The sequence below is a fragment of the Denticeps clupeoides genome, chromosome 3, assembly GCF_900700375.1.
Source record: "Denticeps clupeoides chromosome 3, fDenClu1.1, whole genome shotgun sequence".
Lineage (NCBI taxonomy): Eukaryota > Metazoa > Chordata > Actinopteri > Clupeiformes > Denticipitidae > Denticeps > Denticeps clupeoides.
The window spans coordinates 24,346,371-24,361,229 of NC_041709.1; the positions used below are offsets into that span (position 1 = coordinate 24,346,371).

Sequence of the window (14,859 nt, forward strand, 5' to 3'; positions counted from 1 at the left end):
TTTGTGTCGCGAGACATCAAATGCCGCAGCGTTCGCAGGAATTTGCATTCGGCCTTTGATCTTTAAAATTTAAACAAAGCATGACTGGGTACATGAAATGCGTGAAGGTTGTGTACTTCTTGCCAAACCCACCTCTGACTATGGAGACAGACGTGGCAAAAAAAAGAGAAGAGGAAACAGAGTTACACAGCATGATGAACATAATTTTGTTTTGATATGAATGTTTATCAGCTTATTATTAATCTTGGACATTTTATTTAGATTTAACACTGAAAAATGGAATTTATTAGTTACTTCTCAGAACGTCTCATTGCAACAAGGTGTTATATGTGGAATTATTGGTTTAATGTAAAAGAAAAAAAAATAAAATATGCTTTAGAATGGCGAGACAAAGCTCAACTGAATAATAATGTATGAATGCGGTATGACTAGGAAATGTGATTATTAAAAAATTTCGAACACTAATAAGGTAAAACACACTTTCTCTTTCATGTCAGAACTTTCATATAAGACTTTTTGGCAACCCAAATGATCCAATAATTTGTCTCATTGTTGAAAACACGCTCAAATGAACCTCCAGATTCCACCAATTGTTGTTACAGTGAAACAAAACTTAGGAAGGGACCGCAATGAACTCCAAATCTCCAAGATGGCCTAGTTAAGTACTGCATGAAGTGTACCATGACCTTGCCCTTGCATTGAACTCTGTTATGTATCCCGCTTCCCATAATCTACTGCTGCTGTCAGTGAGAGCCCACTTCACTTAACTTTAAATTCTGGCTGTGCTGCTCCGAGTGGGATCTCTTCATTAGGGTTGCCTGGCAATGCCCCCGGCACAGAGTAGTGAGGGAATAATTGATTTTGGGGCACCGCGGTCAAAGGGAGTGCAGACCAAGGTTGGCAGGGGATAAAAATGCATTCACTTCAGACGTTTCATCAGTGCAAATCTCCGGACTCACACCAGCAGATGGGGGGGATACAATTGTAAAATGCAGTGTTGAGCTCAGGAGGTCCCAGAGCACAGAAACCAATCGATTTTTCTATCTATTGAGTCATTTAAGTTCCTGTGTATATTCTTGTTGTGACAGAATGCAGTTTGGGATTCCTAGTAGCCCAGTCGCTTGGACCGTCATGCTGGGTCTAAATTCTACTCCCCAATCAGACCACAATCCGATCACAAATTCAGAAAATGGTGTAGTGGGAACTGTACCGCATTTCGATGGTGTGTAAATCAATCTTGAATCAATTACGCATGACTTTGATGACTGATGTGTCAAAATGACAATTAATTCAATGTAGGCAATTTACAAATGCTGGTGCTCTTTCATATAAATAAAGCTTAATCTTCTTCCGAAGTTCAGAACCACAGTTACACAAAGGGCGGGGAAAGTGGTGAGTTATTACAGCCATCTCTGTGCACTTAATGGGAAACATGCCTACATGAAGCTGCATTTCTTTTAATACATTCACTTCTTAAGCATCCCCAAAACTCTGGATTTGCTGTTAGTTTTTTTTTTTTTTAATCTTTAATCTAAGCAGAACCAGCACCCAGTGGGACCCACTGGGTGAATTGACCACGTCCCACAGAAAAATTCTGCTCATACACTCGAAGCCATGTGTAAATGTTACCAAATGTTCCACACTTTTAAAAATGCATCATTAAATATGTAATTACAACGGCTATCAAGGGATCCACATATTAAGCAGCAAGTAAGTAGTGAGCTCTTCAAATCGAAGAAAATGTGTGATTATGGAACAATTGGAAACATATGGAACAATTTTTTGTACAGAATTCTGAAAATTGTGAATGCAACCTAATTTAGACCAGGACCAGATGTCCCTGCCACACCTCTAAAGTTTGAGTGTTAACCTGGCAACTGTATTATCTACAGGGATTACAGGCTTCAAAGGAAACATTAAAGGGATTAATGCGGTAGACGGGATCGCTCAGAAACAGCTTGCGCAACACGGCATCAGAGAGGCCATTTTGTGCTCATCACAATGAGAGCAGGTAAGGAAACAGCAATACGTGTATTTATCCATGGACAGGGTGGCAGGGGAACGAAGTGCATACATTCTGTAGGATCAGACCGGATAGGCTTGGTTTCACATATGTGGGATCCTTCATTGGACCAGCGCATACTAGGCGCAAAGTCTTCACCTGTCAGAGGTTTTAATGTTGTGGCTGTCAATTAGAATAAAAGTTGCAGCAACTTCCAACCCCAAGGTGTAAAATGTAGGGAAACTTTAAGAGGTCTGCTTAAGATTCCATGCAGTCCTTGAGGGAGAACAAAGTAAAAGGAGAGAAAAGTGTGAGAAACTATTTCTTTTTCTTTCTTTTTTTCTCTCATCACAGCACGACTTTGTGTCGGCGAGCTCGTTGTACGCTCTGAGATGAAAAGTAGAGGCTATCGCTTTGAAATCCTCCTCAAGTCAAAATTAACATTTTATTTAAACTGCGGCCAAGAAAAAGGCGAACTGGGCCACTGCAAACCGCTCTGGGCAAGACATATAATTGTTTGTGTGTAAACTTTGGAGAAACAATGGTCCTGGAATAAATGCTTTGTGTAGGAGGTGGAGCTGAACAGTTGGAGAGACCACAAAGGGGGAGATTAGGCTCATTTTCTCCCTGTAAAAGCCCGACCTGTTATGTCCATTATTATTGCAGCGTAATTCTTTCCTTTATAATAATTATCTGGCAGGATTGCTCCGCATCCTCAAGGAAATCTCGCGTGGTCCTTATAGACAGGGAGGTTTTCCTCTGCCTGCCGTTCTAATTTGGCATGTCCATATTACTGTCTGGATCCGTCTGTCTGGGAGCATTTCAGAACGTTGGTGAATAGGTAATTTCACCTTAGTGAAACTGAATTTCATGCTGCAATATTAAAATATTACTACATTTGAGTACATTGTTCACTGTAACAGAATGGGAAATTGAAGCGTGCTTTCTAAAAAAATGTATTTGTTTGTGGACAAGTGAAGGTATTCTGTTCATATCAGTGAAGCATTATATGCACACAAATGCGTATGTGCCTCTTGGAAGAAATGTCTTGCGGTAGCACCATGGTGAAGAAGCGATCACGGTGTTTCTTGCAGCATTGGATCCAGAAATTTCCGTGAAATGGACCCTGCACACCGTGCACAACACTCCCCTGTTTCTCATTGTCAGGGATGACAGAAGAGTTATTGTCACTCTTGCAGGGAGCTCTGCTTGCTTTATCTCCAGTGAGCTCAAGACTCAAGGCTAGCAACTAGTTCTGAGTCACACCCATGGTCCAGCCATAGACATCAATACATACGTATAGTAAATTTACTCACATATTGTTTTAAACTGTTATGCTTATACTTGACCTGAGACCCCTTTAAAATACATCTGTGGAGTAGCTAAAATGGTCACCAGTGGTTATGAAATGTAACAAATTTAGTGTTTCTTTTACAGTTAAGGAGGAGAAATGGCATCATAAGTGATAATCTTGTGTCATAGAATTGTTAGCTTTGCATGGCATTTTCACATATTACCTCAACAATGAATTCCAATAATTACACATGGTCCTTTGAAGTCAGGTAGAGTGTGATCTTTTATAAGCAAATGCTGTTATCTGGATTTACTCCTAAGCCCAAGATGAGGCTTAGGCTCATCCTCACCCACCCCAGAATACCACTTTATCACCATAATGTGGGGTTACAGCAATGCTTCCCATTAACTGCACAGAGATGGCTGTAATAACTCACCACTTTCCCCGCCCTCTGTGCAACTGTGCCAAACTGTGTGATTGTAGTGTGGTAGACTGGGCCAGTCTGATTCTAGAACAAGCCCAAACTGGAACAGATGTAGGGATGCCGCTCGCTTTTCAGAGGGGGTGGGCATGAAGGGAGTGTTCAGAGCTCTTTTAACTGTATTCCACTCAGATGCAGAGTACATCTAATGTTAAACATATGGCTACGGCTGTGAAGTCTTATCAGAAAAATGCAGCACTCGTAGTGCAATGAAGTCTGAGAAAAGATGCTATTCATGGCTTTCACACATCCGATAACCTAAATACCGAACTCTGCAATCATTTCACATATTTTCTGTAACACACTGTCTAGAAAAGCACACGTCTTCTTCCAGCCGTTGCCTTCATCTCTCAGTTTCAGCAGGAAATGAGATCTGGGAATGATAAACGTTGAAGTTTGTAATGTGGCGCACGTACTTGCCATGTAACTTTTAAAATATGGCGGTGCTTGCACAAAAATTGGCATCATTTAGTCTACACGACTGCGCCTTTTTCCCCCCATGCAGGTGGTTGGCAGCCAGGCAGTCCCTTGCCTACTGCCAGCTGGCTAGTAATTGTGCAAACTTTTCAAACGCATGAGATCGGCGGGGAGGGGAACTGTCAGCATACATTTGTTCTAACAGGGGTGTGTACATTTGTTTTCCTCCACCTTGATTTATTTATTTTGTCTGTGTCAGGATTATTTGTCCGATACGCGTTTGATTAGAGACCTGGAAGGGGCCAGTTTAGTCCTGTCTTTCAAACGTTTAAACAGACCTTGTACCTGGGAGAGCCGGACCCGTCCGCGGGCGCACATGCTCCTCTCAGCGTTGTCAAATGGACGGTCAGCCTGCAAAGAACAAAGAAGCGAGAAAGATCTGAGACATGGCACGATCTCCCATGATCCACACGTTTAGCCACTTTGCTATTGACCCTTTGTGCCTGGCAACCCATCTGCATGGCCGTTGTTGGGGACGCAAGGCACAACGCCAATCTCAACGCCCCTTTGTGACAGCTATAGCGGCACAGGGGTCCATCTTTGATCCGTGGCCAACAATTCATCTTTTAAAAGGAAGAGGAAGGTGGGGAGGGGTGAGGGATCAGCCGCTGCTGCCAATTACTGGAAAAAACATCAAGGTCTAAGCGAAACAAAAAGAAGAAAGTTAGGAATGGACAGAAGGAGAACAAGTCGAGGGAGACGTCCATCAGGGTGACCTATGGCCATTGATCATAAAAATTAGACGACTGACCACATAAAGATAATAGGTAAAGGTCTGTGTTTGTGTCTTTGTGAGGGCCAAATTCATTTCTGGGGACATTTTGCTACAAAAGATAAAACATTAAATATGTTTTCTTTTGGTTACTGCAGTATTAATCTAAAGAAATTGATTTGCACAAGGTCTTTTGTCCCCAAAAGGTTTTAGGTCCTAACACAGGTGTGTCCACTGTGAAATAATTTTTCAAACATCTTGGACAGATGACAGATTATTTAAACTAAATTCTATATATTTTTGTTCTAATAACCAATGGTTATTTTAGAGAACACAGAGAATAAATGGGAGTTGCTAGAGAACATAACATGTGACGTCAGTTGTTCATGCAATGTGTCACACCTTGCATTTTCCACCTGCTTGGTAGAAAAGCAGGATATTGCTGTTGTGGCATTGTGTGTAAGTATGTATGTCTGTGCAAATATAATACGACACTGAAGTTCCAGGTTGATTTAGAGTGACTTCCAGCACTTGTAAAATGTTCTGTCCCCTAATGCCAACCTCAGGGTTACACCGGGGGATCTGAAGCTGTGAATTAGTGGGTCATCAACAACTTAGGCCCTAAGCAGGCCTACCCACTCTACATATGTGAGAAAGGGCATCATGGAAACTGTACCTAGCAACAGAGAAGACAAACAGATCAACATGAATAGCTTTCCTGACCCTTACCATATGGACAGCATGTGCTGCCTTATGCTGTATGAGGCAACACATCCTCCTTTTGCGCGGATATCAATCACCTGCTGCGACTAGCATGTTGATTTATCTTCACCTTTCATTGTTTTGCTTAAAATATGACTCTCCACCCTTTTCAAGTTAACCAGCTATCAGGGGCCTGTTCCATGGTGTATCTGAAAACCTAGTTCAGGAAGTAACCTCAAGAGTGCATTTTAGCCTCATGTTATGGTGCCGTGGTGCCCCTGGCCAACCAGGTGGCACCAACTCACTGTCTTGTGTCTTCCTTAATTAAAAACGTGTCCGTAATTTTGAACAATTAGTAAGAACATTTAAGTTGTACCCTCTCTCACTCTTATGTACTTCGTTGCTGAATGTGTGCTATGTATTTCTGTATTTTTGTTTTCACCCCACAAGCCATGTCAATCTTATTAAAAAACCTATGGCCCGTGCCTCCTCCTTCCACCATGGTGCCTTATTTCAAGACTAATGAAAACACACTGGCAACATCTGTATTCAGGCCTGTACGGCATTACCACCTCCACCATTCTTTTGGTTCTGCCCCCTTGTGGACAAATGACTTGGGTTCATTTAGTCAATCAATCATTTCGTCAGTGATTGAAGACCTTCAGTATGAATGATTAAGTAGCATCCTCATGCTTTGGCTCTGCAGCGATATTGACCAGGGCAGGCCCGCGAATGGTCTGCCAAAGTGAGGACCTGTGGACTCTTAAACCGTGTTCACTGCTTCAGATGGTCAAGTTCAGACAAGAGGACGTCGACACACTCCGAAGCGTCATTTCGCAGCAGCTGCGTATGCATGTGTGTGTGTGTGTGTGTGTGTGAGCGTGCATGCTATTTGCACCCGACTGCAGGTGTTTGATTTCTGCGCCTGAGACACCATCAGATATGGCTGTATGTAATCCCAGAGGAATGGTGCTTTGAAGTGGTTGGAGCAGAACAGCTATTGTATTTTGGAGGCGAGGCTGTGTGTTGCTTACCAGAGCTTAATTAACAATCTATAGCTGGAGCCTGGCCAGGCTCTCCGCATGGAAAACACACACTTCAGATTTATAAGTCTAAGGGTAGCCAAGACAAAAACACACAACAAACCCTTCCAATGACACGGCGCAGAAGAGACACTGGGAATTTTGGGTCATTGGGTTACGGGTCATTATCTCACCAGAAACAGACAGGATTAAACAATTTAAAGTCTATGCATATAGGCTTGGAAGCAAGAGAAAAAATCTAAAATAAATTAAAGGCCCACGGCCGGGCCTGGGCAATCCTCCGACCAATTCCGTTTTCGCAAATTCTACAAATGCCTTCAGAGGGCAAACCTGTGTTCGAGTTGCACAGGGTCTTTGGTGCTCGCAATGCCAACGTTGCAGAAGGACCTTGAGACGGCGCTATGAATTTGCGGATGGACTGACGTCACCGTCCATTAGGCTCAGCTACGTGGGCAGTCCCGGAGGGCTGAAAAAAGCCTAAGCTGATGCCTCGGTGCTGAAGGAAGTCGCGGGACTTTGAAGATTGTTGTTCTGCAAGAGGGAAGATGTCTTCTGAAGAGCCATAACTTTGCAAACACCTCCACACTTGCGAGCTCCCAGTAGCACGAGGGAAATGATATCACCGGGCTGCCAGCGCTGGAGCGCCTCATCTGCACATAATATGAGAGCGGCTCCTGTAAGAGGATAAGAACATGCGCTAGCTCCCATCAAAGCAGGGGACGGGGATGTGGAGATTTTCAGGAGATGAAAGCAGAGGATATTCTCTCATTTTCGGAGAGGATACAGCATCTGCTCCCTCTATCATCCTTGAAGTAACGCGACACATTTTTTTTTTTTAAGCAGAGTTAAAAAAGAACGAGAAGGAGGGATGTATTATACATATATTATTTACAGCCCACATGGTGTTATGCTGCTTGTCACTTCTGATTTTATGCCTCGGCTCTGGCGATGGCCTTCTGCGGATCCCCCACCTTGTCTCGCTTGTACAGTGTGTGTTGCAGCAATTATGGAAGCGACACATGCAATTCATCTCACAATCCTCGGGGAAAGGCATGTTGTGCCGGTGCCGATCTGCCTTGGCAAGGATGACAGTCTTTGCAAAAGCACGTCAGACGTGAGCTAGTGGGACAAGATCAATCGATAAACCTAAACATTTTAAGTAGTTACGCGTATGTAGGTTCGTTATTTGTCTGCACAGTTCCTCATAATGCTCTGTGTGTTTTCAAGAGACTTTGAGTTTTTAAAAAAGACTGTTGTATGATGTCGATGGGTAAGGCAGGCAAGGCTGCAGAAGCCAATAAGATTACATGGATGTTTCAGGCTAAATTGCATCTGTTTGCAGTGATTCAAATACTGGATTTAACTTCTTTACATCACGGTGCTGAAATTAATGTTTGGGCCCATCACTGAACACACCATCCACCAAAAACTATATCTTGGTATATGTTATATTCGGGGACGCTATGGGAATTAAACATTTGTTAATTCCCTCTAATTAGAGTCAAACACCCTTTCTCAGATCTTCTTAATCTACCCTGTTAGCGACTTGTCTTTTTTTAGAAATTCATTTTTCAGAACTGCAAGTATGTGGAGTTCCTGACTTTTGCTAAGTTTAGCTTTGATTAGCATCACTTAGCATCAATTACAGTCACTTTTCCATCAGTTGTCCGTGTTGTTGACAAGCTCACTGCTTCGAACCTGGTTGCGAGTTTCCATACAAGCGTGGGTGGGACATTTTTGCCATTCTTGTACAACTTTTTGGTGGTCTTTTCACTTTTGTGATTGTGAAAGCCATAAATGATAATTTGATGTAACATATGGTTAATTATGGTTATTACACTGTATGTCTTTCTAACAAAATAAAAGCTTTACCTCATTTCTTTAAGGAAACCTTCTAGTGTCAAACAAACAACTGTTACATCCCTGGTCTAGGGTCAGGGACAAAGCAAATGGGAAAAAGGAGCAGAAACTCCAAATGACGCGATTGCACTTACAGTTAACCGTTTATTACAAACAAAGGTATATAAACAGACAAAACACACAAAGTGGTTCTGGTCAGTTTAGTTGTAATTCAAGTCTATGTTATTTTCTTGTCTTCTGCTCACATTCCTTCATGCTTCACACCACACACCCTTCTTGTCCCAAACAGATGCCATTTTGAGCCCTCTGCCCTATTACAGCCCACCAATCACGGCAGGAAGGGGGAGGAGTCCAATCATTGGCAACATTACAGGGAGAGAGAGAAACAGACACACAAACAGTACATACACATACTCCACCACGGAACGTCACATAACACACAAGGAGAAGCTGTGTTCCCACAAGTAGACTAATGCAGGCACACAGAGACACACACACACACACACACACACACCTCTACACCACCTCCCTCTGCCACTAGGCGGTGAATGCGTAACTTTGATCTTTTTTCTCCCGCCGCATTCCCCCACCAAATCCATGACAGAAATAATGTGATTTGGACTATCTCTAGATGGCAGAAATGAATTGGTTGAAGCAGGCAACGTGAAACGTGTCAAGAAAAAAAAAAGCAGCAGGCAAATGATGGCTCTGACGGACTCCCCCACAGCTGCAAGGTGGAGGCGCCTCGCCTCATGTAATTGGCAGGAAAAATTGAGAGAAGAATGCGAAGCATTTGGAAATGGTGAGAGTTCCGGGAAGTCTTTTCAGCACAAAAATACAGAAAATATATTTTTTAAACAAACTCATTAATCTGCCTGATCAAAATCTTTGTTAAATGCAGAACAAGGCAGACAAGTCCACATTTTGGACAAGTTTAGATGCTCTTTAGGTGCAACTCTCGTCAATGTGCATTCCATAATAAGAATGTAGTTTCTTTTCCGTCTCTGGCTCAGAGACTAACCTGCAAAGCTCCTTTTTTACTAACCAAAAGGAGGTGAGTGGGAACGTGAGTGGAGCAGTGGACGTGCCGCAGCGTGGCAGGGAGAAGCTCTGGCTCAGTGGGGAGCAGCGGGGAAGGAGGCGAGGGGATGAGGCTGGGGTGGACCCGGCAGAGGAGAACAGGAAGACAGCTGGTTTGAGGACTAGAAAGGGGGGCTGGACGGGAGGACGTCTTGGGTGGCAGGAAGGTGGGGTAAAAAGTATTGTCTTAGCAAAGGGGGCAGGCAAACTCAAGGTCAAGGACAGGCAAAGGTCGTGGTCGTAAGGTATGGTTTATCAGGCATAGATAAAGAAGGCTAGCGTCTCTGGGGAATAAATTCAACAAAGAGTGGGCAGCGTCTCCTCGGGGTCACCTGGCTTTTATACTCGCCGCTGCCCACTCTCACTTCCACTTCTAGGTTGCTGTCTCCCCGGCTGGTCTAGCGCTCCCTGGTGGGCTGGAGGTGTGTTGGCCGTGACAATATGATATATATAAAGAAAACACATTGAATGAGAAAGTGTGTCCAAATTTTTGGCCTGTTCTGTATGTATATGTATATATGTGTGTGTGTGTGTGTCTGTGTGTGTGTATATGATAATAACATTTTCTTCTCAATGGAGTCAAACCTATGGACAGTAAACACTCACACATAAGATGTTGTGCATCTTAGACGCTGTGCTGCTTCTTTAAGGCGATAATTAAAGATTCATGGGCTGGTGGAAGCGGGGAGATATATTAGCACTGCTGTTGCTACTGCTGGTCCATGTTCAGCCACAACCATATCTGCTCTCTGACCATGTGAACCCGTCTCCCCATCTGAGTTTGACAGACTGCAGGCTGTGTGCAAAAACGCAGCAGCATTTCTTCTAGTTACTACACATGCATTTTTACAGAAATGATCAGGACCTTCTTGATCTGAACTGTGAATACTCATGTCCTAGAGCACAGTACAGTATGTCCAATATGATCTTAGCTCAGACTCAGCTTGGTTAGTTTCAACAGATTCATTTTTCCACCTTTTTGGTCAACTTTCTGCTGGAGTTACTGGAGATTAAACTGTTATATTATTGTTGTTTATAGTATTCTCATGGACAGCATAACAGTGTAAAAACACATACTTGTGATCCTGGTTCCTAGCAATGAACTGCTGACGAGACAACTCAGCTTGAAACGTACCAGAGGGTCACCACTGCCACCTCAACCGTAACATCTAAAGCTTCAGGGATCTTCAAATGGACCAGTAGCATCTTATTGGGCAGTGGTGGCCTAGCAGTTAAGGAAGCAGCCCCATAATCAGAAGCCCCATAATCAGAATCCCGCTGAGGTGCCACTGAGTAAAAGCACTGTCCCCACACACTACTCCCCAGGCGCTTGTCATTTGTTGTGTCCCTGTGCTCTGTTTCCCAATGTCAATGTTTCCCAGTGTTTCCCAATGACAATCACTTCACTTTTGGTGCAGTGGTGGCCTAGTGGTTAAGGAAGCGGCCCTGTATTCATGCCCATGTGCATGAATCAGAAAGTTGCCGGTTCGCATCCTGATCTGCCAAGGTACCACTGAGCAATGCACCGTCCCCACACACTGCTCTCCGTTCGCCTGTCATGGCTGCCCACTGCTCACTCAGGGTGATGGGTTAAATGTAGAGTATGTGTGCACTGTATGCTGTACTGCTGTGTATCACTTTATCATAATGGACACGTAAAGTACACCACGACCCTGGACTAAAAAGCTGCACTTTAGTGTCCAGTACCTCCAAACATGGACAGATGCTCTATACTACACTTTGGACTTCTCCACCCCTACAACTGTAGGACTGTCTGCTGAGATTTGGATTATGGTTCCGAACAACAATTCCCTTGTCAACTGCCTGCCAATCAATGCAAAGGACAGGAGCACTTAAGGACCATTCCAACCACCAGTCTGGGCTCATTGTTATGGAGCCGGAGGAGGAGGAGGAAGCGAGAGGAGAGTTTTGTAGTTTTGGATTGTTGTAGAGTTTAAGATAAGCCTTTGTTGTGTGTTCGAGTGGTTAGGGTTGTTAGTTATGGCTTTGTTGTGTATTTGTACAGTCTCTCCTTTCATGGTGTGTTGTCCTCCAGTGGATTGTTTTTTTTTTTTTTTTCATTGTTGTATTTAGCACTTTAGGTTTGGTTTGTTGTTCACTACTCACTGTAAATAAAAGCACAATATTTCACTTGGGCCTGGTATCTGTGTATTCCCACCACACATATTCCCCTTGTTTGTTGTCATGTTTCCCAACCCCTAGACGGGGACGTGACATTCCTTTGTCCTGTGTTTGTGTATTAAATTTCCTGTCTCGTGATGTTGTGCTCTTTCCCTTGACATGTCTGACAGCTGTGACACATTCTAATCATTGATATACCTATTTGAGTTCATGTGAAAACAAATGACCTGTAAAATCCAATACTCTAGTATATATATATGTGGTAGTACCCTAGAGGGTAACACACTTGCCTAAAAACCAAAAGAATATATACAGTACAGGCCAAAAGTTTGGACACACCTTCTCATTCAATGTGTTTTCTTTTATGACCATTAAAACTATGAATGAACACATGTGCTGTTATGTACCTAACAAAAGTGGAGACCCGGCCTCCACAGTCACCGGACCTGAACCCAATCGAGATGGTTTGGGGTGAGCTGGACCGCAGAGTGAAGACAAAGGGGCCAACAAGTGCTAAACACCTCTGGGAACTCCTTCAAGACTGTTGGAAAACCATTTCAGGTGACGACCTCTTGAAGCTCATCAAGAGAATGCCAAGAGTGTGCAAAGCAGTAATCAGAGCAAAGGGTGGCTATTTTGAAGAAACTAGAATATAAAACATATTTTCAGTTATTTCACCTTTTTTTGTTAAGTACATAACTCCACATGTGTTCATTCATAGTTTTGATGGCTTCAGTGAGAATCTACCAATGTAAATGGTCATAAAAATAAAGAAAACACATTGAATGAGAAGATGTGTCCAAACTTTTTGGCCTGTATTGTACACACACACACACATGACGCGCGCGCACACACACACACACACACACCTAAAGAGGTATTTGGGCTCAGAGATGATGTTACACTTAACAAGCAGAGAACAGCAGAATAAAGCTGTATTTATGGTTGAGATAAAACAGATATAACGATATAACACATATTGTTGAAATGTGGTTATTTTAAGCACTTGACTAACTAATCCACTGCAAGACCACCTAATCCACCCATGCTCCACTATGAGGATCAGAACTCTACAGATGGTGTTGTGTTATTGCCCTTGGTACCCATACATGCACCTCCATCTGCACTTGCTTCAGAGGTGCAGCATCTCCTCTCTTCCGTTCCTCCTTCAGTCATCCCCCTATTGTTGTTTTCATCCCTTTGAAACTTAAAATATCCTTCCCGATTGTGTTCTGTGTTGTGTTACCATGGTGATGGCAATGGGAAGATAAAAAAGGGGGAGGAGGAGGGTTAGATCTGGCATCACTATCAGCCGAGCACAGAGACCCCCCCAAAAAAAGCACAAAAAAAAACACAACAACAAAAGGAAGAGGGGAAAAAACAGCAAAAAACATTCACTCCGCCAGTGATAGGGTGTTTCAAATATTTTTCCATGCCTCTTTGAAAGATTGATTTGATGGGCTGGGAAAGCCGACAAGGAGAAAATGTTCCTCTGACTAGGAGCCTCATCTGGTGTACAGATTGCAACGTTTAAGAAGAGAGGTTGTGGTCCAGGCTTACGACTCTCTGACCATAAAAAAAAATGCATCTTTATGGAACACCCTCGGTGGGACTGCTGGATCAATGGGACACGGAGGTCGTTCCTGTTGAGTAGGAAAGCAAGGGGGCTTTTTACCCAGGGGTGGTCCCTGTGAACCTCTGTTCCGGAGGAAAAAGCAACTTGAAGGGGATGGGGAGGGAAATGGGGCGGTCCCAGCCACACTTCCATGTCAGAGCCTCTAGTGGGGAATGTCATAGAGTTTAATGATGCATGGGGAAGATGTGTACACAAAGACAGGCACACATACAAGCATGGGATGAGCTCAGATTTTGTTTGAACTTGGCCAGTCATGCAGACGTGAACCTGATCAGACAACAGAAGACACTGGTCTCCACATTTTATTGGATGAACGTGATACTGAATCCAGGTCAGAACATTGGTTTGACTATTTCATGATATACCACCTTGTGCAAAGTGTAAAAAGTGTAAAAATCTCAAAACCGATTTCCATTGAGCATATTTTCTATTGGCAATTTGAGGTTTTGTGGAAATGTGACTAGCGACACACTTTGGAATACCTAAGAACCTTGAGCTCCAGACCATCACATTTTAACACATGACACACAGTAGTGGGCTGTTCACCACTGTGGTGACTTGCCATTTATTTTTTCTGAGAAGGCAGGAGTGGCAATTGGAACCACTGGATCTTTGGACTGGAGATACAAATGATGGCACTGACAGTGCGGCAAGGTAAATGTCATTAATAGCCTTGACAACAAATATTGATTTTTCACCTCATGTTCTTTTGTCATTAGTTGTAGTAAATGGTTACATAGCTAGTGTGAATGTAAATGACTGTAAAAAAAAACATAGAACTAGATTTCGGGACTACCAGTTATATGGATGTGACACCATGTGAATTTGATAGCTTATCCGGTTTATCATATTTTAGCAGGACCATGCCTCATAAATGCCCATTAAATGCACTCATGTGGGAAAATTTGTCCATTATGAAATTGAGGTTTTATTTTTTTTTCCTGAGATTACCTGACATCTCATGTCTGTTTCAACAGCCTTTGTCTACTTCATGCACATGGGCATGAGCATGAAACCACAAAACTGCAATGGGAACTGGTCACATGACATTTCGATATGGCATGTTATGCCTAGAAGTAACATTTTCGCCCATCACTGCATGAAATGTACTTTATCTGCATTGTGAAAATATCAGCCTAGCTTTGTGCAAAACTATAATGGAAGGTTTGAAACATACTGATAAACCTGGGCTTCTTCAAGAAGGCTAAGACACCACCCCCCCAGTTTGTAATTACCGTTCAAGGAAAAGAAAGAGGAAATAAATAAATAAAACAGCGTTGAAGGAAGGGGAACGTGCTCGGACTCGGCAATGGGAGATCCAGAGGGATGGTAGCTAGTTTATCTGTCGGTACAACGCTCATCCCACACACATTCACCACCACCTGCCAGACTTCTCAACGGCAGATGGGGATTTTTGAAAGATGCTTTTT

General features: G+C 43.1%; 1 protein-coding gene across 4 annotated transcripts in view; it reads right to left on the reverse strand.

The window, feature by feature from the left end:
* Window positions 1-14,859, reverse strand: part of axin2 (axin 2 (conductin, axil)) — a 68,093-nt gene that overhangs the window by 33,716 nt on the left and 19,518 nt on the right. For 3 of the 4 annotated variants that reach the window (XM_028972917.1, XM_028972915.1, XM_028972918.1), the window contains one exon: window positions 4,533-4,605. The gene's annotated coding sequence lies outside the window, so the exon portion shown is untranslated. The remainder of the gene's footprint in view (window positions 1-4,532; window positions 4,606-14,859) is intronic. The other variant, XM_028972914.1, reaches the window with a different exon arrangement.